Source organism: Sander lucioperca, chromosome 4 (genome assembly GCF_008315115.2).
Source record: "Sander lucioperca isolate FBNREF2018 chromosome 4, SLUC_FBN_1.2, whole genome shotgun sequence".
NCBI lineage: Eukaryota > Metazoa > Chordata > Actinopteri > Perciformes > Percidae > Sander > Sander lucioperca.
The window spans coordinates 24,748,014-24,769,550 of record NC_050176.1 but is presented as its reverse complement, the minus strand read 5'-3'; the positions used below and the strand labels follow the sequence as shown (position 1 = coordinate 24,769,550).

The window sequence follows — 21,537 nt, the reverse complement described above, 5'->3', positions numbered from 1 at the left end:
GAAGCGTAAAGTGCGCCTAATTATGTATTCCACGGTATGTACAAAAACCGCCCATGAAAACGTTTCTCTATTTTGCGGTGAAAATTGTCCGCCTCTTAAAAGCAGGTGTAAACCTGCTGCAAGTGGGTTTCCTCGCATATATAAAATGGCCACACACACACACCACACACACACACGGGAAGAGTGTTACATTTCAAAGAAGAGCAGAACCCAAACGCAGACATAAATGCAGAGCCAGAGTGAGAGTTAACAGGTTTATTCAAAGTACTTAACCAGAAAGGGGATAAGCAAGTCAAGGTTTCCAGAGAGACGAACAGGTCCGGGGGGGTTCCGAGCAGGAGTGGTTCCATCAGAGTTATCCAGTGTTCGGCTAGTGGTGGGGTCCAGTGGTGGTGGTTCTGGTCCGGTGGATGGCAGGAGAGAAGCGGTAGCAGGAGTCAGGTTCCAATAGTAGCTGAAGCACAAGGGAATGGATCAGGACAGGCAAATACACAAATAACAAACAGGTAGCGAGGTTGGTCATGAGCGAGACTAAGTGTGGTCACCTTGACTATTATCTGACGCAGAGTGGAGGGTTTACCCGGTATATGAAGCAGAGGTTGATTGTGGTAGATGAGAGGCAGCTGGAACCCTGACTCCCTCACACCAGACTCCACTCCTGTAATTAGGACAGACAGAGGGGAGGGAGAGAGGAGAGACAGAGAAGCTACCTAGGAGCAGCAGGCCTAACAAAGAGAAGGTGGACTACATCACACACTGTTTCTGTAAGTTAATAACTTACTCTGAACGCTGCTTTGTCACTTTCCACACAGCATTCTGGGATGGGAGGAAATCATGCTCTGGTTTATTGGCATTTCTTTAAACCAATCACAATAGTCTTGGGTGGCGCTAAGCTCTGGAGAAAAGCAACAGAAAACTCAGATTGGACAGATAGTCTAGCTAGCTGTCTGGATTTACCCTGCAGAGATCTGAGGAGCAGTTAACCATAGTCCTCACAAATCCACCAGAGGTTAGAACGCCAACACAAAGGAAGCCCAAGGCAACGGATATCCGGCATAAATGAGTGAAATCCGGCAGATTTTCCGGCAGCAACAGAGCCATTGTTAGCAATACCAGTTGAAGACAACGCATTACACGTTTTTTGTGCATACAAACAGCGTAGCAACATGTCCACAGATAAAAGTTGGACAGGACTGTGTATACGACTGATTTGGTGAGACATAAATCAGGCCCGTAGACAGGGGGGGGGGGTTTGGGTGGTTGGAACGAACGGAATGTCTCCTCAACAAAACCACGGACAACGAGAGATTCCTCACAGACGTCACAGATCATGTTTATCAGGACAACACCAGAAAAGAGAAGGCATGGAGTTTAATTGCAGGATTGCAAGGTAGATACTAGGTTAATAAACATGTGATTGTTCTATAAAGAGACAATAAAATCTGCGAGTCGGGCAGCAAGACGCTCTGCTTCTACACTCCCGGTGTGGTATGGCGACGCGCCTGGTGGAGAATCAGGGTCAGAGTTGGGACGGCACTACACGATAGCACATCTTGGTTAAACTGTACTGTTTTTCTCTGTTTGCCTCCTCGATTGAGTTTAATAAATGCTCTCCCGAACCATATTTCCATAACAACTACTATCTAAATAATAAACACCTCTATGACTGAATGTATGTATTTCCACTCACCCAGAAAAAGTCTTCCTTTTGCTGATTCTATTACCTCTGCAAACCAAGATCTTGTCGTCACAAAGAGTTACAAATATCTTGGTGTGCTACTTGACTCACACCTTACATATCGGGAACACGTTTGTAGCTTAACAAAAATGTTGAATCAGAAACTTTATGTGTATAACAAGATCAGATCATATCTTTCCTTCTCTGTTTCTGAAACCTAAATACATGCAATTGTGTTTTCTACAATGTCCTACTGTCTTCCTATCTGGTCTCTTACCACTAAGGAAATTACTGAACCAATAGCACGACTATACAATAGAGCTCTCAAGATCCACAGTAATCTTCCAAAGTGGTCTCACCATTGCATTGCACTCGCACGCTCAAACGCTCTGATTTACCAGAACTACACAAACAGCCACGCTATTGCATTTTACTTTCAGATTCAAAATGGCACCTTACCAGCACTTGCTGCACTTCTCCCAACACACAATATGAGACCAGTACACCTCACTAGGTCAGTCTCACAGGCATTCATTCCAGTTCCCTCATACAAAAACAACTATGGTCAAAAATCATTTTTTATAGATACACCAAAATTTGGAATAACATTCCCCACCACATCAGAACACTACCATCCATCACACATTTCAAAAAGGCATACAAACTGTTCCTTCTCAACAGTTACACTTGCACACATTGATTGTTCATGTATTGTCCAAGTCTGTATTGTTGTTTTTAGTTGTCTGTATCTGTCTAGCCCATGCTAATGTCCTGTACCAATATTTCTGTCCTTCTGTACTATAAGTTGTGCTCAGTGTTGTATGTTTCTGCAGAACAGGAACCTGCTGGAAACCAGTTTTTAAACTGAGTCAGGCCCGTTTATACTGTAACTTAATGTTACTTTTAACTTTCCTGTATAATACATGAAATGAAATGAAATGAAAATGACAGTGTCAAGCAAAACTGAACTTAAAAGGCATCATAAAAGTAGACTTCATGGCAGACCAGTGTTGGATTTATTCCATTTTTAACAGTTAAGTGTTTGAAATAACAACAATAACAATTTATTCATACAATACTTATTTATATTGCAATTTTTATTGACTGACGCACATCCCTGAACTCACTCAACGATTGCAGGGCTAAGTCCTGGATCTCCACTGACCCTGTTACCACCCATGTTCTAGTGTTTGTTTTTCTGCTCTCTCAGTCATAAACTGCTGTCCAACCTGCAGAAGGATACTGCCAGCCATGTCAGTGGCAATGCTGGCCATGAGGGGAATTTCTTTTTGTTTTTATTTTGGTGCCTTTCTCTTTTGTCTGCCCCTTTCTCTCCCCTCTTTCTCTCTGTTCTTGAGACAGGAGGAAGAAGCTTTAAAAAGTTGCGCCGTATCTCCCAATGCTCGCTCAAGCAGCCACTACAAGGTGCTTTCAACTTCACAACAGCATTACACATCAATGATTCAGAGGCCCTGAAATAAAGCAGTTTGCCTACACCATCTCTTAAGGAGGAAAGAGAATTGTAAATGAAGAGGCACAAAAATGGTGACGATTCCAATGCTTGTGCAATTAAAAACGTCACTTTTAAAAGATTCAAAGGAGAAAAAAGTCACAGCCTCAGTGAGTATAGTCTCCTGGCTTTTTTTTAGAAGATCAGATGGAATAATTGGATTATTCCTATTCATGTTGCACTTTGTCTTTAAATTAATAATTCATTTTCACCTAATCAATGCATCAGGTGGTGTTAAAGCCACTAGCACGAGTGCTAAGGGTACCACAGCCGTTATAGAACGATAATACTGAAATGCTGGGTTGAGTTGGGAACACCAGAGTCGATATGTCTTCAGTTTGCCCACTGACCATGGACTGCAGTTGGTAGTTCTCACAATATTCCATTCGATAATAATCTTAATTTGTATGACACACTATTGGGCGGCTGTGGCTCAGGTGGTAAGAGCGGTTGCCTACCAATTGGAAGGTTGGTGGTTCAATCGCTTGCCTTGCAGTCCCATGTCCAAGTATCCTTTGGGCAAGACACTGAACCCCGAATTGCTCCCAATGCTGCTCCATCAGAGTGTAAATGTGTGTGAGTGTTTATCTGATGAGCAGGTGGCACCTTGTACAGCAGCCTCGGCACCAGTGTATGGGCGCCTGGCACAGGTATGTTTAGGGTGTGTATGAATCTACTTTTGCTAGTTTGATGGCAGAAAAAAGGGTCGGTGTGCGCGCATGGTTCTAAAGGGTTGTACTTAGTGTCTTCATTAATCAGAGGTGTGTTTTGGCCGTAACATGCAATCAACCAATCAGAGATCATCTCCTATTCCCTTTAAAAGCCAGGCGTGTTTGGACCTTGGAGCATTGCTATTATGATGGAGGATTTGCTAAGCAGTGTTGGGAATAGGTAGGGGTACAGATTCAATTATTGGCATATTATCAAAGATGTTTATCAATATTAATAAAGTTATGAATATGTGTATTAATAACTTTACCAAATTGACAAACAATCAAAATGGGGCACCACCCTGGAACCAGGGACCAATAACTGAGCTGTGAAATAGTCTCCTAGGTGGTATTCTCTTTAAAATACAGATCTTAATTAATTTGATTAATTTATCTGGTATCTTTGAAAGGAACAAAGGAAGGGTGAATCCAAGCACAGACCTGTTCAGCCAACAGTTATTACAATAGATACACAAATAATCACAACAACTGCTATTTAAAATATAGTAGAATTTATTTAACTTCCAAATTATCAATTGTCAATCAATAGTTCTTCAATCAATAAAACTATATACTTGTTACAAACTACAACAAAAGCAAAACAAACAGACATGTAGCAGACGTGTGTGTGTGTGTGTGTGTGTGTGTGTGTGTGTGTGTGTGTGTGTGTGTGAGGTGGAGGAGGGAGGTGATGAGACCATGTGGGTCGCTAAGCCACGTGATCAAGACAGCGTATGAAGCACCGCCGAATGTGAGATCCTTTGTAGTTCAATACAAAAACATTAAAAATGGCTGCTTGTGTGAGCCAGCTGTTCAAAATGGCAAACATGGTCTCATGGCAGTTTGTGAAATGGTCACGTTATTTTTAATCTATTGATTCGTGTACACGGACACGTTCATCTCGTTTTTTTCGTGGTGCTCAACACGGAATGGGAAGCATGTATACGGAGGTTGGGTTTAGGAAAAGAAGAATGGGTAAAGGACACGTCACACACCGGGAAAATCGAGAAGCGAGAAATCAACTAGTTAGAGCCCCAAAATGGGCCGTTTTTACGAAATATTTTCGCAACATTCAAGTATCAAAAAATGAGGACACACTGTTGGATGTGGTCCTCCTCTCCTACTCTTTGTTCAATGCCTAACGAATCTATCTCTTTCTCTCCCAGTGTGTCTTTCTGCTTGAGCTGCACTGGTTGAAGCCTGAAAATATTGTAAACAAATTAATAACATAACTAATTCCACTGGTCGGACTGTTGAGCTCTGTTTGAGACTGATACCTCCGGTTCAGGCTGCTCCTCATCCTCAACACGGGCCTTTTTCAGTCATCTAAAATACTTTTCAATACTCATCTGGATTGAAGCAGCAAACATTCAGTGTAAGAGTAAAAAATGACATAACGTTATTTATAATACGTTTATTTGATTCACAGCTGCTACATATTGTGTTTTGACCTCAGACCCATCTGCTAGCGATGGGAGACTGAGATCTACATGGAAAAGTATGCACCAAACAAGCCACATTGAAATTTTGCTGTTTTCATGGATACAAAAGTTGGGTGACCCTCCCCCCTAGACTGAAAAATGATGGGTGACCCTCCCCTCAACAAAGAATAAAAAGACATGACCTCCCTTATTTTCCTCCGGTGGTACATTCCATAAATACCGAATGGTCCCTAAGCCTTCTTACTTAGTGTGCAGTCCGTTAGTTCGTCCCGCGGATTCTTGACGCGATGAACGGTTAATCACTCGTCAGTGACTAATGAACAGTTCCTTTCTGGGGCAGGGGAGGGAAACAGTTCAGTCGACTTTGAAGAAAAAAAGTGGTCCGTATTGTCCGATTTCCTTCCAGAGAAACGTTATTTTCTTTTCTGCAGATTTGAAAACACGGGGTGCGTGTTTCACAGGATCCAAGATGTTGGCCAGAACACCAAAATAAATCCATTTCTCCAGAAAATTAAGCTATTTAAAGCACAAGTGCTTGGCTCTCCCTGCAGCAACGGGTGTTGCAATGGAAGAAAGAAAGTTGATCGTCTCGCAGCAATGGATGCGTCCCCTGAGGCATTCAGAGTTAATTAGACTTCCGGCCATTCTGAGACATCCCCATGTCATAGGTGTGAAATTTAGGCTGCAACAGTTACAACAGGCCTGATCCCTTTGTTTCAGAACAACACATGTTAGTGTGGCACTGTGTGTTAACTATGTGTCCCCCCTTTAAATTTTGAACTGAGTGAAGCTAAAGTCTAAAAACACAAGTTAACTACTGTCTCTATTGTGTATAATATACCACAAGGGATTCTGGAATTAATGCGTTTTGAATGGGTGATATTATTCTGGCTTAACTCAGCTTCATCAGCAGAGGGCGCTCTAAGTGTTACACTTGACTGGGTATCAGTAGCTGACGCCAGTAGTGCAGAAGTAGAAGTCAGTACGTGATGAACGAGTTTAAGTGTACATGCTACAGCTCCTGATCTGAACTGTGTTTTCATATTTCCTACAGGTAAGCTGACTGTAATCAGAACCCGGGTAATAGACATCAGTAGTTTATTTTATTAGAGCTTTAGTTAACAACTGTGACATTAAGAGACATTGAATTTGGCCGTGTTATGAGTGTTTATGTTTGCCGCCTCGTGTGTCTAAGATGGCGGACGCCGATAGTAATGACTTTGGTCGCTAAACACAAGCTACTACCTTTCTGTGTGAGCTGTAAGGAGTGAAACACGTTTAGAGACAAATGTGGTTAAGACAGTAGTGAGAACAAACGGTGTGAAACGGGATGAACCGAGTGAATGTTGTAGGAAACTGTTTAACTGTGTGTATTGTTTAGCAGGCCAAGCTAATGCTAATTGCCTGCGCGTCATGAAGGTTAAAGGAGCATTCCGTGATGTTTTGATAAGTGGAGTGTGTGGTAGTCAGTGTTTAAAACTTTAATTGTAATCCATGTGAAAATAATACAGTAACTGGCTGTGGGTCAAATACTAGTTATGTTAGATAAAAAGCAATGAGACACAAAGAGAGTAATAAGACAAGTTCATAGATCATTCAGCCTGGAGTAATGTGGTATTACTGAACTGTTATTTTCATATTTTATGTCATTTCAATTTAAGCATTACTTACCTGTGTATATATGTTAAAAAGAGTAATTTGACACTAGAAATAGACAGTATTTTTGTAGCTACGGTTACTTGCTAGATACTTACCTGTAGTCCCTGTAAGAGTAAGTAAACATGTATTTGGGTACTTAAAATGGGCATTGACAAGTAACAGTGGAAGCAATAGTGAGTATGGTACCAAGAGTAGCGTGTTTGTTTAGTGTATGAGTTATGTGTATTATGAAGTGTATTGTTATTGATAGTAATTGTGTAAGAGTTATGAAAGTATATGGTATGAACCAGTAGCGTAGAAGTCAGTACGTGAGTTTAAGTGTACATGCTACAGCTCCTGATTGAATTGTGTTTTCATATTTCCTACAGGAAATAAATGTGTTATTCCAAGAGTGAGTGTCGCCTTATTCTTAAAAGTGTAACATTGACCGCATGGTCTCCTTTGTTCCAGAGGGCGTTCAGGCTCAGGCTGCTCAGAGGTCAATTTAATCTGAGGCCTCTGTCCACAAGATAGTGTCTAACCATACCGTTTGGTTCCAACAGCAGGAAGGAGAGATTTTCAGGAGAAGAAACTGATCTGCTCGTGCGTGAAGTGAAAGCGCGCAAGCAGATCATATCATAATACTATTTCACATTGTAATGTTTTTATTTTTAATCTTTTGCATGTTTGTGTGCTGCTGCGCCTCCCTGTGTGTGCGTCTAGGCTCGCGCTGTTCACGAATCTAGGAGCGTTTTACTAATGTGCTGTTAAAATAACAATGAAATGCTGCATTATTGACTTTAGACCAGGTTTTTGTTGGTCAATGGCGCGATCACTTCCCGCTGCCTCAAGATAGCAATACTCCCAGAATGCACCTGAACACACCTCCCTGTAAGACCAGCACGCCCATGGGACACAGATGGGCACAGGTGCATTTGCTATTTAAACGACAAACGGCAACTTCGTCGGTCTTAAACTAGCAAAGACTCTTGCATCATTTCCAACATTCTTTTATGGACAAATTGAACATTATATTGAATATAAAAGGCTCCACTAAAAAAAAAGAATGACAGTTACATTTTAAGAGCAGTTTTCTGCTGAAAAAATCTGTTTTGTCTATTGCGATACGTGACTTTGCAGAGCCCCGCTTGTAAATCACATCCCTACAATATTTTAACAACTAAAACACAGCAATCACAAATCTTTGATCAGTGTCATTCACAACTAGACTAAATGGAAAAAAAAAAAAAATGTAACTATGTAGACTACTTACATTTATGGTATAAGCACAAATGTCCAGAAAAATGACCAAAACAACGAAATCTGCAAGTCGGGCAGGCAAAATGCTCCGCTTCTGAGACCCCACCGTCGTCCGCCATCGACGCATCCAATTCTGGGTTCAGCATGTGACGAGTTGGGTTAAAAACATGCTGTTTACATTCCTTCTGATGCAAATTGAAAAAATGCACTACAATTTGTTTTTTTTAAATTTTATAGCATAAAGGGACTACAACTGCATTTCTTTGTGCAACCCTGTGTTCTACAATGACAATAAATGAACCTTGAAGCTTGAATCTGGTGTCAGTACCTGATCAGAAGCTGGAGGCATCATGCTATGTGTGCACTTCATTTGATTAAAAAAACAAGTTTTTTATTTTTCTGTGACCAATGTTCAGTACCTTTTTATTATTCGATTTCAAACACACGTAATTAACTTGCCTCTTTCATGGCACAGATAGTTATATAAATAACAGTTGTATGTAAGCCAACATAGTTTGGCTCATCATCTTAATTAGATGGACCGAAAGCTCTTGGGGGGATCAGATGAGCTGAGCAACTTGCCAACAAAATTAATTCCAGGTCAATATGGGGTGAGAATCCACTTGTGAACGCCTTCGAGAGATATACTCTCATTCTCAGCATCATGACGCAAGTAACCAGCCACCATGCACCACCACCTAGACTTAACACATACTCCCTAAACTTTGTGAGTTCCCAGTTACTAACACCCTGGAGTACAGTCATAACTTTCACCCTAAAAAAACCAAACACAAAAAAAACTAGAACATCAATCATCCAGTATCCTCTCACCATAACCCCCTCATACTTCCAAAATGAACCCGATTTATAGATTCAAATCTACCTAATTCCTCACTCCCATTCTCTCTCCTCTTCCTTCTTTCCTCTTCCCCCCTCTTCCCCCCCTCCTTCCTCCTTCCCCTCCCCCTCTCCCCATCTCCTTTCCGTGTCTGTTCTCCCTCCATATGGACTCTCCCTCCCCCCCGTGTGATTTTTTTTTTTCTTGGGGTGGGGGGGCGGCTGCGTCCGTGTGAGTTTTTGCTTTGTTTTTGTGCGTGTCGGGTGTGGGCGGGGGGCGACGGACGGAGGGCAGTTGGTTGGCGAGGTGGCGATGCACCGAGTAGGTTTGGTTGCTAGGGGAGATATTGGGATAAACATCTTCAGTATTATAGGTTTCTGGGTTTTGCATCCATAGAGCGGGTAGAGGTGTCCAAGGACATTTCACGGCAACGATGCCTCAAGGCTGCTACAATTAGTCACATTTGAAAAAACACCGTTCAGGGTTAGATTTATCACCTGTGCTCCTCTCGAAGAAAAATAACTCACAAAAGCAATACAAGTAATTAGGCTGCCAGATGTGATAATTCAAAGAACAAGCAATTAGTCATAGACTGATGGAGTGATAAGTGAACAAGGAAGAGACACAATGTGATAGATTTAAGTGATCTTGGATAAGATACACAAGATGAACAATAGCACCATAGACTGTAAAATGAATGGATGAAGCTTCAGGGTCTGAAAAGTGAAGCCAATGTGGAAGTGCCTTAAACCTGCATTCTATCTCTATTCGAGCAGGGGGCGACTTCCCCGGTTGGGACGGACCGCCACACGCAGGACGCGATCCCCGGGTGCAGGGACACGATCTGCGGTCTCTGTGGTCGCAACAACGGGGAAATCAAACGCCACAATGGGGAAATTAAACGCCACACGCCGGCGACAACAACGGGACGGTTGTGGTTAGGAAAAGAAAAATGGGGAAAGGAACCGTCACACGCAGGACACGCCGACAATAAAGGGACGGTTGTGGTTAAGAAGAGAATAACGCGGAAAGGAACTGCAACACACGGGACGCAATCCCCGGTCTCCAGGGTGAAAGTCCTGTGTTGTTTGACCCATCCACCACCCCAACCAACCTCCCAGCACTGATTTTCACCTCATCAATACTACTCGCTACCGTAATCGTTCTGTGATCACGAAATATGCTTCCCATTGAAATACATTACTTTAAAAATTGTGCTCACCACACGAAAATAATCGTGTTCAGTACACGAATCAATAGATTCAATAACGTCACCATGTCACAAACTGCCATGAGACTGGGCTGACATAGCACTGTGTACATTAAAATTGCTGTGAAGTGGTTTTTGTGTGTTGTCCGTGTTTTCGTATTAAACTTTGACCCACTTTCACTACATTAAAGTTGAACATTTGGTCGGTAAAAATGTCTTGTTCAGCATTCTTCCAACCAAGCTGTGTGCCGATTACCTGTTCTGCCTTACATGCAGATGAATGGCGGCCGTACCCAGAGATCTGCGCTTACCAAATCTCCACTGGATGACTTGTTTCAGAAGGGTTGAAAATTGGCAACTTTCCTACTTTAGCGTTCAGCTTAGTGCAGCACCATTGCAACCAAAAACAACACTGGCTTTGTCGCGTCATACTCCCCGAGCTCGACCCTCTCGTAAAAAATTGTTCCATCCGTTTGCAAAAAAACAAGATGGCGACAACCTTGTCGCCAAACTCAGGGCTTCAAAAAGGCAGTCCAAAAACCAATGGGTGACATCACGGATGCTACGTCCACTATTTTTAGTCTATGGTCTATACGCTAGGCTGGATGTTCATAGATGAGAGATGCATTTACTTTCTTAGAATACAATAATTACATTATTAAAGGATAGACAGAACCACTGAAGTTATATCATTGTTCATTTTTACTTGCGAACACAACAAGGAGCCATTCTCAGCACTCCACAGAGTACAGATAATGTCCAACGAAACGCTCTCTTACAACAGCTTTTGTAATACAACGTGGAATGTGATTCAAAGTCTACAGTCATAATAAAGAGTCAATGTCGTCAGTTGTTATCTTCAGGCTGGGAATCTCCTCTGCCTGCTCTGCCCTCAGAAACATCCTGTTCCTTTCACAAGGACAGACGATGGCTCCATGGTATCTTGTTTAGAGTAATCAGTATAATATGGTATTCTTATGCAAACAGTTTTATTAATAATAATTTAAAATTATTCTAACACTTTCATTTTCTTTTTTTACATTCACTGTTGAGTTTGATTTAAAATGCACAAAGTGACCATTACAGCCACACCCAAATCAGCAATAAATCTCAATATAACTGTTGCATGAATATTTAAGACCACTGCACATGTAATACGTGCCAGTAAATCCTCATTGAAATATTTTGAGCTCAGTTTAAAAAAACATATTGGCCACTACAGTTGTAGCGGCTGAACCTCATTAACTTTTTTGTCTATGTTGGTGCTGCAGACAGTTCTATGAAAAGCTGTTCAGTATGTTGAATTATTAACTAACTTGAGTCTTCCTCAATCAATTGGAAAAGAAACAACATTTGTATTCCGCAGTGCGGTATTGGTCTCAGAAAGCATGCAGTGTGAAATGAAATTCCAGTAAATCATATTTCTTCTGGTCAAACGCTGAGAGCAAATGTGTCCACTTTAAAAATCACAATTACCGTTGTATTTGTACCTTGTATTCTACTGATTTATGTAGATGTATAGATAGAATTGGAACTGCTGTTAGTGGACATAAATATACATTTTCTGTTCAAGTTTCCAAACTTCAGAAATGCACAGTACATGTAAAAGCATATTTTGTGCAATATAATAAGAACTTTAATTGCACAAAAGTTGTGGGAACATAGAGAATGTATATTGTATCCGGCGTACCAGTATCATTGAGGGAGTGTATTCTTGATTTAATTGAAAGATATTAAAAAAATCTCTGACTTTCCAAAAAAAAGAAAGATTAATTCATTCTTATATCTTAGGTGACCCCCATGACTTTTACTCATCCTGGGTCCTGGGACTCATTCAGAAAGTGTGAGTGGGGAAAGGTATAAAGTGATTTGAAGGAGAAGAGTGACGGCCCAATAACACTTCCCTTAATGAAACAGTAGGTTCTCCTCTCTAGAGAACATATACATTTATTATGTAGTTGAAATACGTTTTTAAAAATGAATTGATTTAAGTGATTTATTTGGCCACCTGGAGGCAGCAGAACAAGCTGTTAACAAAACACTAGTCTTGTATGTCCAGACCTTCCTCCACAGCGCTGCAAAGGAAGGTCTGGCTAGTCCTCACAGCATTCTGGGATGGGAGAAAAACCTGCTCTGGTTTATTGGCATTTCTTTAAACCAATCACAATCATCTTGGGCAGCGCTAAGCGCCAGACGGAGCAATGCCTCTACAAAATAGTCTCAGGAAGGAACTTGTTTTGGTGGAACATGTGTACGTTCAAAAGTAGTTTTAGTCGTGCAACAGAAAACTGAGATTGGACAGATAGTCTAGCTAGCTGTCTGGATTTACCCTGCAGAGATCTGAGGAGCAGTTAACCATAGTCCTCAGAAATCCACCAGAGGTTAGAACACCAACACAGAGACAGAGGAAGGGGACGGACATCGGCTGAAAAGACATGCATCCAGCGGAATTTCCGGCGGCACTGGAGCAATCCCAGAAGTGGAACGTCATGGATATAGACTAACAAAACACGGATTTATTATTACCTTACCAAGTTGTTATGGTGATGTTATTATGTTTGCAAACAGTTGCCTATTAACACATCTAGTAGATACCGAGCCACATTAGCATTGCTTTTGAGTCAGGTTTCTGTCCACCTGGTAAATGTAAGTCCAATATTCACTCCCCTTACCAAGTTTTTTTTTGTTTTTCACCATTTCCTGATGGGAATATCTGGTTCTTTAGCTGCTAAATGCTTCATTATGTTCACCAGCTAGTCTCTAACATTGTCTGTCTGCCATTTGGTGCTGAGCAGGTAAAAAAGTTTATCAGAGGTTTTTGCAGGGAGCAGTTGCCTGTACCTGGAAACGAGGTTGATAAGTGAGAGTGAACAAAAACAATTACGTAATGGGAGGTAAAACGCTTTTGCAGAGGTAAGGGCAGTCTCTGGGAGTAACAGGTACAAGTACTCATTTATACCTGCAGCCATTTCCTTCTTGAATAGGGGTCAGGTGAGGAGTCTTCTTTGAACTCTTGGCTACCTAATTTCTTCCTTTTTTTCTTCTTTTCTTTCTTTATTCCTTGGTTGGTTATATATTGTAGTATGTTGACTATGTGTTGAGGATGTCAGAAAGGTTGATAAAAGGGGTTGGTGATGTAATGTAATGGATGCTGATGTTGCTGACGATGGTTGTTGTTGATTATATTGTGTCAACTTTGTAGGCTGATATGAACTTTTTCCTACCCTATGTAGGTTACTTTGATGCTGCTGTCCCTGCACCTTGTACTGGTATTTATTTGTCCTCGTACTGTTATGGTTGTGTTCCAGTTGGACTGTGTGTAGAACTTGTATGTATTTATGTGTCTTGTATGTGTTTATACTTGCTGCACACCTAATCACCTTTCAGGGACACAAATAAAGTTGTGGGTTCATCACTATAAATGACCCCTTTCACATTATACATAGGCATTTGCTTCATTGTTAATATAAAAATATTGATAAATGCAGCGTGAAAGTAGTTCAGTGCCTTGGAGCTTTTATATGCATGGAGAAAAAAATACACTAGAATCATTAACACACCCAGTCATAATAAAACATGTGACACAGTAAAGCTCGGTGAATGCAATGAAGAAATAAAATCCTAAGGAGATAGTCCATAAGCACTGGAAAATATTGCTCCGTCACCTCCTGCTCTTCCAGTCATCTCATACATCTCATAAGAGGTGTTACTGATCTGTGTCCACTTACAGTCCTGATCTGTCTGCCTCCATTACAGCGTCAGACATGATCTGATTAGTATTTCAACCAGGAAAGACTCATTTTAAGTGAATCATTCTTTACTGACATGTACAATAAAATGATAAATGGTTAGACAAACTTTATTGTCTGTCACGAGTGATAGAAATTTGTCTCTGACAGGGCAGGCTCAAATGAAGCTCAGCATGAATTCTTTCAGGAAGACTTCTAAAGCTTTCTCCTCTCTTTCCTAAACTGATCAGCTGATTCGGGGCGTTGACTCTTCAGGTAAACCAATCAGAATTTGCCATTAATTCCATGAGCCAATCACATCATTGCATCCCTGCTTTTAAAATGTGTTCTTCTCTCTGCTGCTATCAGTTGTCATTACAGGCAAATCGAGCAACCCTCCTCCACCCCGTTCACCTCCAGTCGTCATCATTCTCAGCACCCTGGGTCCTCCTCCAGAAGCCCCGCTCCCGTACATCCATCCAGTTCTTCAGGCTCCTTCACCACCACCAGTGTCTAGACTCCATCGGGGGGGATTTGCCTACTCATGGCTTCTCTACCCCTTATAATATTATTTACATATGGCTGGAGTCTAATTACCAAAGACTCACACATTTCAATCTTTTTTTTTTTAAAGGTTATTTGTTGGGTATTTCTGCCTTTAATGGTAGGAAAGAAATGAAAGGGGGGGAGAGAGGGGGAAGACATGCAGGAAATCGTCCCAGGTCGGACTCGAATCCCGGACCTTCTGCGTTGAGGCATGAACCTCTGTATATATGCGCCCCCTCTACTGACTGAGCTATCCTGGCCACTGTACATTTCAATCTTGTGCATTATGTGATGAATAAACTTATTTAGAATGAAATCTCTTCTGATTTAAATGACATAAAATACATATAAGATACATATCAAAGGCATTTGATAGAATTAATCATGAACGATTGTTTGTAAAATTGTTAGATAGAGGTGCCCCTAAATTTTTAGTGAGAATTTTAACGTTTTGGTATGCCCACCAAACGTTTCAGGTTAAATGGGATAATGTTGTATCTGCTCCATTCTGTGTTAGTAACGGAGTGCAGCAAGGAGGAATTCTGTCTCCTATTTTATTTAATGTTTATATGGATGAATTATCAAATCAGTTAAATAGGTTAAAAACTGTCTGTCTTGTGGGCAACACTACTGTTAATCATCTTATGTATGCAGACGACCTGGTCCTGCTCTGTCCATATAGTGCTGGGCTGCAGCAGATGCTGAAGGTGTGCTCTCAGTATGGCCTTGATTATGACATAAAGTATAATGCTAAGAAAAGTCACATAATGATAGTTAGAAGCGACGAGGACAGGAAATCCGACCTTTTATTTGTCAGATAGTCCTCTTGCTGTGTGTGAGGAAATTAAATATTTAGGACATGTCATATCTGATGACTGGACAGATGATAAAGACCTCTACCGACAGCGCTGTCAAATTTACTCTCAAGCTAACATGCTTATAAGGAGGTTCTCTATGTGCTCTGACTCTGTGAAGTGCTCTCTGTTTAGAACCTACATCACACCGCTATATACTGCTCAATTGTGGTCTAACTATAAGAAAAAGAGTATTATGTGTCGTAGTTTTATGTGTCTCCTGGACAAGTCAGAGAACCACATAACTGAAGCTCTAGTCAGCCCTCTGAAAAGCTGCTATAGATACACTTCTAGGTTAAGACGACATTGGTGCAATAGCCTGTATATCATATAGGCTAATATGCAATTTTTATGTACTATTGTGTATCCTATAGGTTAATATGCACTTTTTAATGTATTTTTGTATCTCATTTTTATATTATGTATACTGTATTATATGTTATATGGACCTGTGTCTGCAATAAAGCTTTATTATATTGAAACAGTGCAAAAACATTGACAATACAAACTGAATGGAGTGGGATATGCTCAGTGTTTATGTGTTAACGTGCCAAAGGGACTTTGTAACGTTGACCTGTTACTGAAAGGATTGGTGGAGGGGGTGGGGGGAGAAAAGTCTGTGGCGATTATACCCCCCAATTTCCCATTGTGATGTCATATTTTAAAAGGGGCCGAGAAGCCGTGAGTATGTAAGATACCCCTGATGGAGTCTAGACACTGGTGGTGATGGTGCTGAATGAAGAGGATGCAGAGACCCCCCCCCCCCCCGGCCTTTTCAAGACTCATCTTTAAGAAACATAAACATATAAGACACATATAGACATATAGACATATATATATATAAACCCTAGACAAGCTCCGATATGTCCAAGACTCTGCCACCAGGGTCCTCACCCACACCAAGACCTGGCAGCACATCACCTCATCCACCTTCACTGGCTCTCTGTTAAGTCCCACATCACATGTACAATCCTTCTTCTCACCTACAAATCCCTCCATGCCCTGGCCCCCATTCGGCGATTAGACCCCATTGTGATGTCATCATATTTTAAAGGGGGCCGAGAAGCCGTGAGTATGTAGGATACCCCTGATGAAGTCTAGACACTGATGGTGATGATGCTGAATAAAGAGAGGAAGTACCCCCCCCTTTTGTAAAATTACTTTATGAGGACCAAATGTTGTTTTAATAAAGAAAAAATAAATATTTATTTGAAATTAGTCCCTCATTTTGTTTTTCAATCACATATTCACACACCCTCTGGTCAATCTCACGGAAAGGGGTCATCCCTATGTTCCCTGAGCGGGGAACATAGGACCCTTTTTTTAGAAAAAAGGTCCTATGTTCCCCGTTTATCCCAAAAAGGGTCCTATGTTCCCCTGTAGCAATACATAGCCAGGGGAGCATAGGACCCTCTTTCTGGAAAAGGGTCCTATGTTCCCCGCAATCTATCAATCTTTACGGTAGGGTTAGGGTTAGGGTTAGAATTAGCCATGGAATTTGGCAGTAATGGTGGAAAAAGTAACAGACCCAGGGAACATAGGACCCGGGGAACATAGGCTCCCCACAGAAGCTGCCGGTTTTGGGGACCAAGGTACGTTTGTTTTAATTAACTTCTGGTGTTTTTAAGACTTGTCTTTTTGGGCTTGTGTTACAGGTCTCAGATTGAGAACCCGTAAACAGATACAGTAAGAATTCCTGTAAAACAGGACAAACTAAGCCAGAAACTAAGAAATATTTAAATCTTACTTCACTCTTTTGATCTCAACGAAAAGTTCACTGCCGGCGCCATCTTGAGACAGCCGCGACAACAATACTTTTTCTCTACTTGTACACAAACCATATAAATGTACTATCTTCCCTCCACCAAACTGATCTAACATTACAAATGTAACTGTTTAACAAGATATGTATAAGTATCCAAGTTTTAAAGCGTCACAAACCTGTAAAACAGGCAAAATATCAGACAAAATATCAGACAGGAGACGAGTGCTTGCGTTCACTGCTTCGCTCAGCAGAATGACGAAGCAACCAGTGTTGCCAGATATTTCAAGACAAATAAGCAACCAGGCCTGTGAAAACAAGCCCAAAACAAGCGACTTTTTTCTACGGAGCCCCCCTAGGTTCCGGGAAGAGAAAAATAAATAAACTGTTTGCACGGTTTTACAATCCGTGGGGACGGATTTTAAACTGTGGGTACAGATTGTCAATTTACATCCATGTGGACAGATTGGTAAACTTTGCACAGTTTTGCAAAACCCAGAAACAGGAGAAATTATTGATAATCTTAGTGTGCAGCAATAAAGTGGCTCCTGCTCTGATAAACAAATGAGTGAGTTAGAAAAGACTTAAATAAACTAAACTGGAAAACAATTCCAGTCAAAACCATTTAAACAGGTGAGGATGAGGCTTGGTCTAAAACATTTTTCTTAAGACTCTTAACACTTTAGCCTCATATATATATATATATATATATATATATATATATATATATAAAGAATAACACCACCATTATCTTTCTCATTACTCACTGACGTTTTCCTAAACAGAAAAAAACGATTGCCCTGCTCTGCCTCTGATTGGCTAGTACTCGTTGCCATCTGGGTCAGAGCCAAGCAGGATGTGGGCGGGAAAAAACTCTGCTGTCTCCTGTGTGTATAGGGAAAGGGGAGGGACAGAAGGAACAGGTAAGACAAACAGCTTGACAACTTACTATGGAGCCGTGTCTCTGCATCTTTCAGCCGTCTAGCACTGTTGGGAGTTTGGATAGACGGCTCTGGTCATGAGTGAGCACATTCAGGTTACTGCTTTTTGGCGTAACCTGTTTTTGGGGATGTATATTGGTGTTTCAAAGTCTAAACCCCGATAATAGGACTACCTCACTTTTTCAGGTATATTTATAGGGAAAAAGACGTCTTATATTTGGTTCACCGGCATTGACAGCAAATATGTGATTGGTTGATGGAGTTGCGGCTAAATCTGGTTGTGTTAACTAAAAAAGGTAAACGCCCCTAATCAGAACGGGAAGCCGGAGAAGAGGGAGAGTGAGGGGAATGAGAATGTGTGAGTAACATAAGAATGTCTTCCTGACTGAACTTACGCTAAGCTTCATTTATATCTTATTAACTTGCACTGCGACTTTTAAAATTGTATCAAGATCTTCATCATGAGTGATGATGTATTTGATTTCATTTTTTTGTGTGTCATTGCTTGTTACTGCTTTGCATGGTGCAAGAAGAGGGCTCTGGTCTGTGTTGCTTGCCTGGCTTCATGTACTGAATGTGGATACTGTTGATGTGTAACTGTAATAATGTCTTTCTGCTTCCTGTCGCTCTGCATGGCTTCTTGAGAACGCTTATTTGTTGCTCTAGCTGTCTTTATGGTGTCTTATTGACTTTCTATCTGTACATTTGAACCTGTACTAATGTCTTGCTGTTTCCTGTTGCTCTGGTCCCAAAATATCTGGCCAAAGGACTACAGTTGCAAATTAGCCGGCTGGCTTACAATGGCCCATTTACAGAAAGGTTGATAAAAGTGCGTTATCCTTTTTAAATAAAATAAATGAAATAAAATTTGTCTGCCAGCAACATGACTGACAGCTGGTTGACTGTTTAAGAAAGAGATATAAACTCTGTCAATTAACCCACATCTGTGGCTAATTTGAGGATAGACATTTCAAGCTGATAGATGTTACAAGTTGCTTTGATTTATTTTCACACAACAGACATTTCATGAAGCTAGTTAGTGAGTGTGTGTGTGTGTGTGTGTGTGTGTGTGTGTGTGTGTGTGTGTGTGTGTGTGTGTGTGTGGCCTAGCTGACGGCCCTTGATAAGTTGCTAGTTTACAGGTATAGAAAGGTAAATAAGGCAAAGTATACGTATGGAGATAACGGAGGAGGGCAAGATCATGAGATACTGGCACTCATTAGAACATGTCAGCTAATCACAGTGTGAGGTCGAAAGTCACTGTGGTTTAATTAGTGTTATTGTATAAAGAGAAACTTCTAGAATTTGAAAATATTGCTGCTGATTAAATCATCTGCTCATCTTGCATATCAGTCATATGAGACGCATGCAGCATGTCATGTTTAGACTACATCATAAAATGTGAATGGTTAACATGTCAGAGTCAAAATCAAGCCACAGCAACAGTCACGGCATCAGATGCAGAATACTAAACATATGGCGCATTCATGTGCTCCTTGGATGGTCAGAGTTTCTGAGATCGGAAGTCATTCTTCTTGACTCTCAAGTCAGAATGTCGGAATGTTAATTGTAACCACAACAATAAACATTGATGCTAGGAAGAAGATGTGGAATGTTACTACTCAGAGAGTTCAAACTTAAAGTGCCCATATTATGAAAAAAATCACTTTTTCTGGGATTTGGGGTGTTATGTTGTGTCTCTGGTGCTTCCACACACATACAAACTTTGAAAAAAATCCATCCATGGTGTTTAGAGTGAGATACGGTTTCTGAATGTGTCCTGCCTTCAGTCTCTGGGTGAGCTGTTCAAAATCGGCACGGCTTGTGACGTCACGAGCAGGCTAACCACAACCATTAGCTCGTAGTTAGCATGCTAATGCTAATGCTAACGCTAGCATGCTACCTCGTTCTCAATAGCAAAGCACTGCTACAACACACACAAGTTCACCATCATCTCCAAAAGAACTACTTCCATGTGCGCCCTCATTTAGAAGTCTCCCAGCTAATCCTGCCTTGTAACTGACTGAAGTTGTAGAAACAGCCTTTCTTTTACTTTCTATGGAGCTAGCTAGCTGACATGATCTACATCTGAGCTACTGGGCATGTGCAAGTGTAATCAAAGATAGTACAGAAGAAGAAGAAGAAAAGAGGTCTCACTCTGTAGCTAAAACAGAGACCAGCTGAAAAGAGGATCTGCAGCAGTGAGAGAGAGCACTGCAGTACAACAAAAATATGGTGTTTTTTGAAAATTAAACCATGTAAACCTATTCTGGTACAACCTTAAAATACAATTATGAACCTGAAAATGAGCAGAATATGGCTGCTTTAATGTTGATAGTTTTTCACAGTATTTTAATGACAACGAATAGCAAAGGAAACAGAAATCAGGTGAGCCATGAAATATGATGCATTTCAAATATGTAAAAATGTTTGTTAAAAGTATAAGACGCTTGGCTTGTAAGATATAGACAGGCTCTGGAACAGCCTCCCGTCCTACATTAAGGTTGTTTTCACCTCTACCTTGTTTGGTCCGTTTAAAAGGAACCCAGGAGATTTTGGTCAGATAGTCCAGTTGGTTTGGGCTGGTGTGAAGGCTCATCCAAACTCTGGTCTGCTTGAAAACGGGGGTCACGGTTATCTTCCAAGTGAACTAGAGTTCTGTTCACTTCAGGTGAGAACGCGATCTGACCCAAACACAGGAGGTGAACCAAAAAAACGGAGCATTCACTAGCCTGCAGTTTCAACCTTGCACACACTTAACAGACTTTTATATGATTTAAGGGATGATAACTTTCAGATCCATAAGCTGTTCTGAGCACACGTCGCTGGTCGTCTGTGTGACATCATCATCAGCTGCTCATTGTTCGCCTTCTACTAAAATATTAGAAACACTCAAACATTACCTTGGTGTTGCTACATTTGATTATTTGGGCATTTTTAGGCCTATATTTATATAGGACAGCTGAAGACATGAAAGGGGAGAGAGAGGGGGAATGACATGCAGCAAAGGGCCGCAGGGCGGTGTTGAACCTGTGGCCGCTGTGTCGAGGAGTAAACCTCTATATATGGGCACCTGTTGGTGAGTTTTGGATATTCTGTCCAGTAAACAGCAAACCCAACCAAATGAAAAATGCAACAATGTTATAACTTCACCCCCGAATCGCACCGAGTCCACCGAACTGTAAGTGTGAAAGCGCCCTTAGTCATGTTCCACAATTGGAAATTTTAAATAAAATTTAAAGACCTTCATTTCTTCACTCAATTTTAGTTCAGTTTGAGGCTGCTTGGCTTCTGTCCAATCCCATCTTCACTTATTTTTAATTCCCTATACTGCTTTTTAATGTATTGTTGATTTGATTCCTTCTTTCATAACTTCCTTTTTCTTTTCTTGACTTTGGCTTATCATGTCAGTTGTTTTGT

At 41.0% G+C, this 21,537-nt stretch overlaps 1 long non-coding RNA gene across 1 annotated transcript; it reads right to left on the bottom strand.

Annotated features, from left to right (window-relative positions):
* Positions 1–1,949: 1,949 nt before the first annotated feature.
* LOC116051178 lies at positions 1,950–15,179 on the bottom strand. The gene is made up of 3 exons (XR_004105296.2): positions 15,168–15,179; positions 10,859–10,868; positions 1,950–2,431 (listed from the first exon to the last, which is right to left on the bottom strand). It is a non-coding gene; the product is annotated as an uncharacterized LOC116051178 (long non-coding RNA).
* Positions 15,180–21,537: the final 6,358 nt, after the last annotated feature.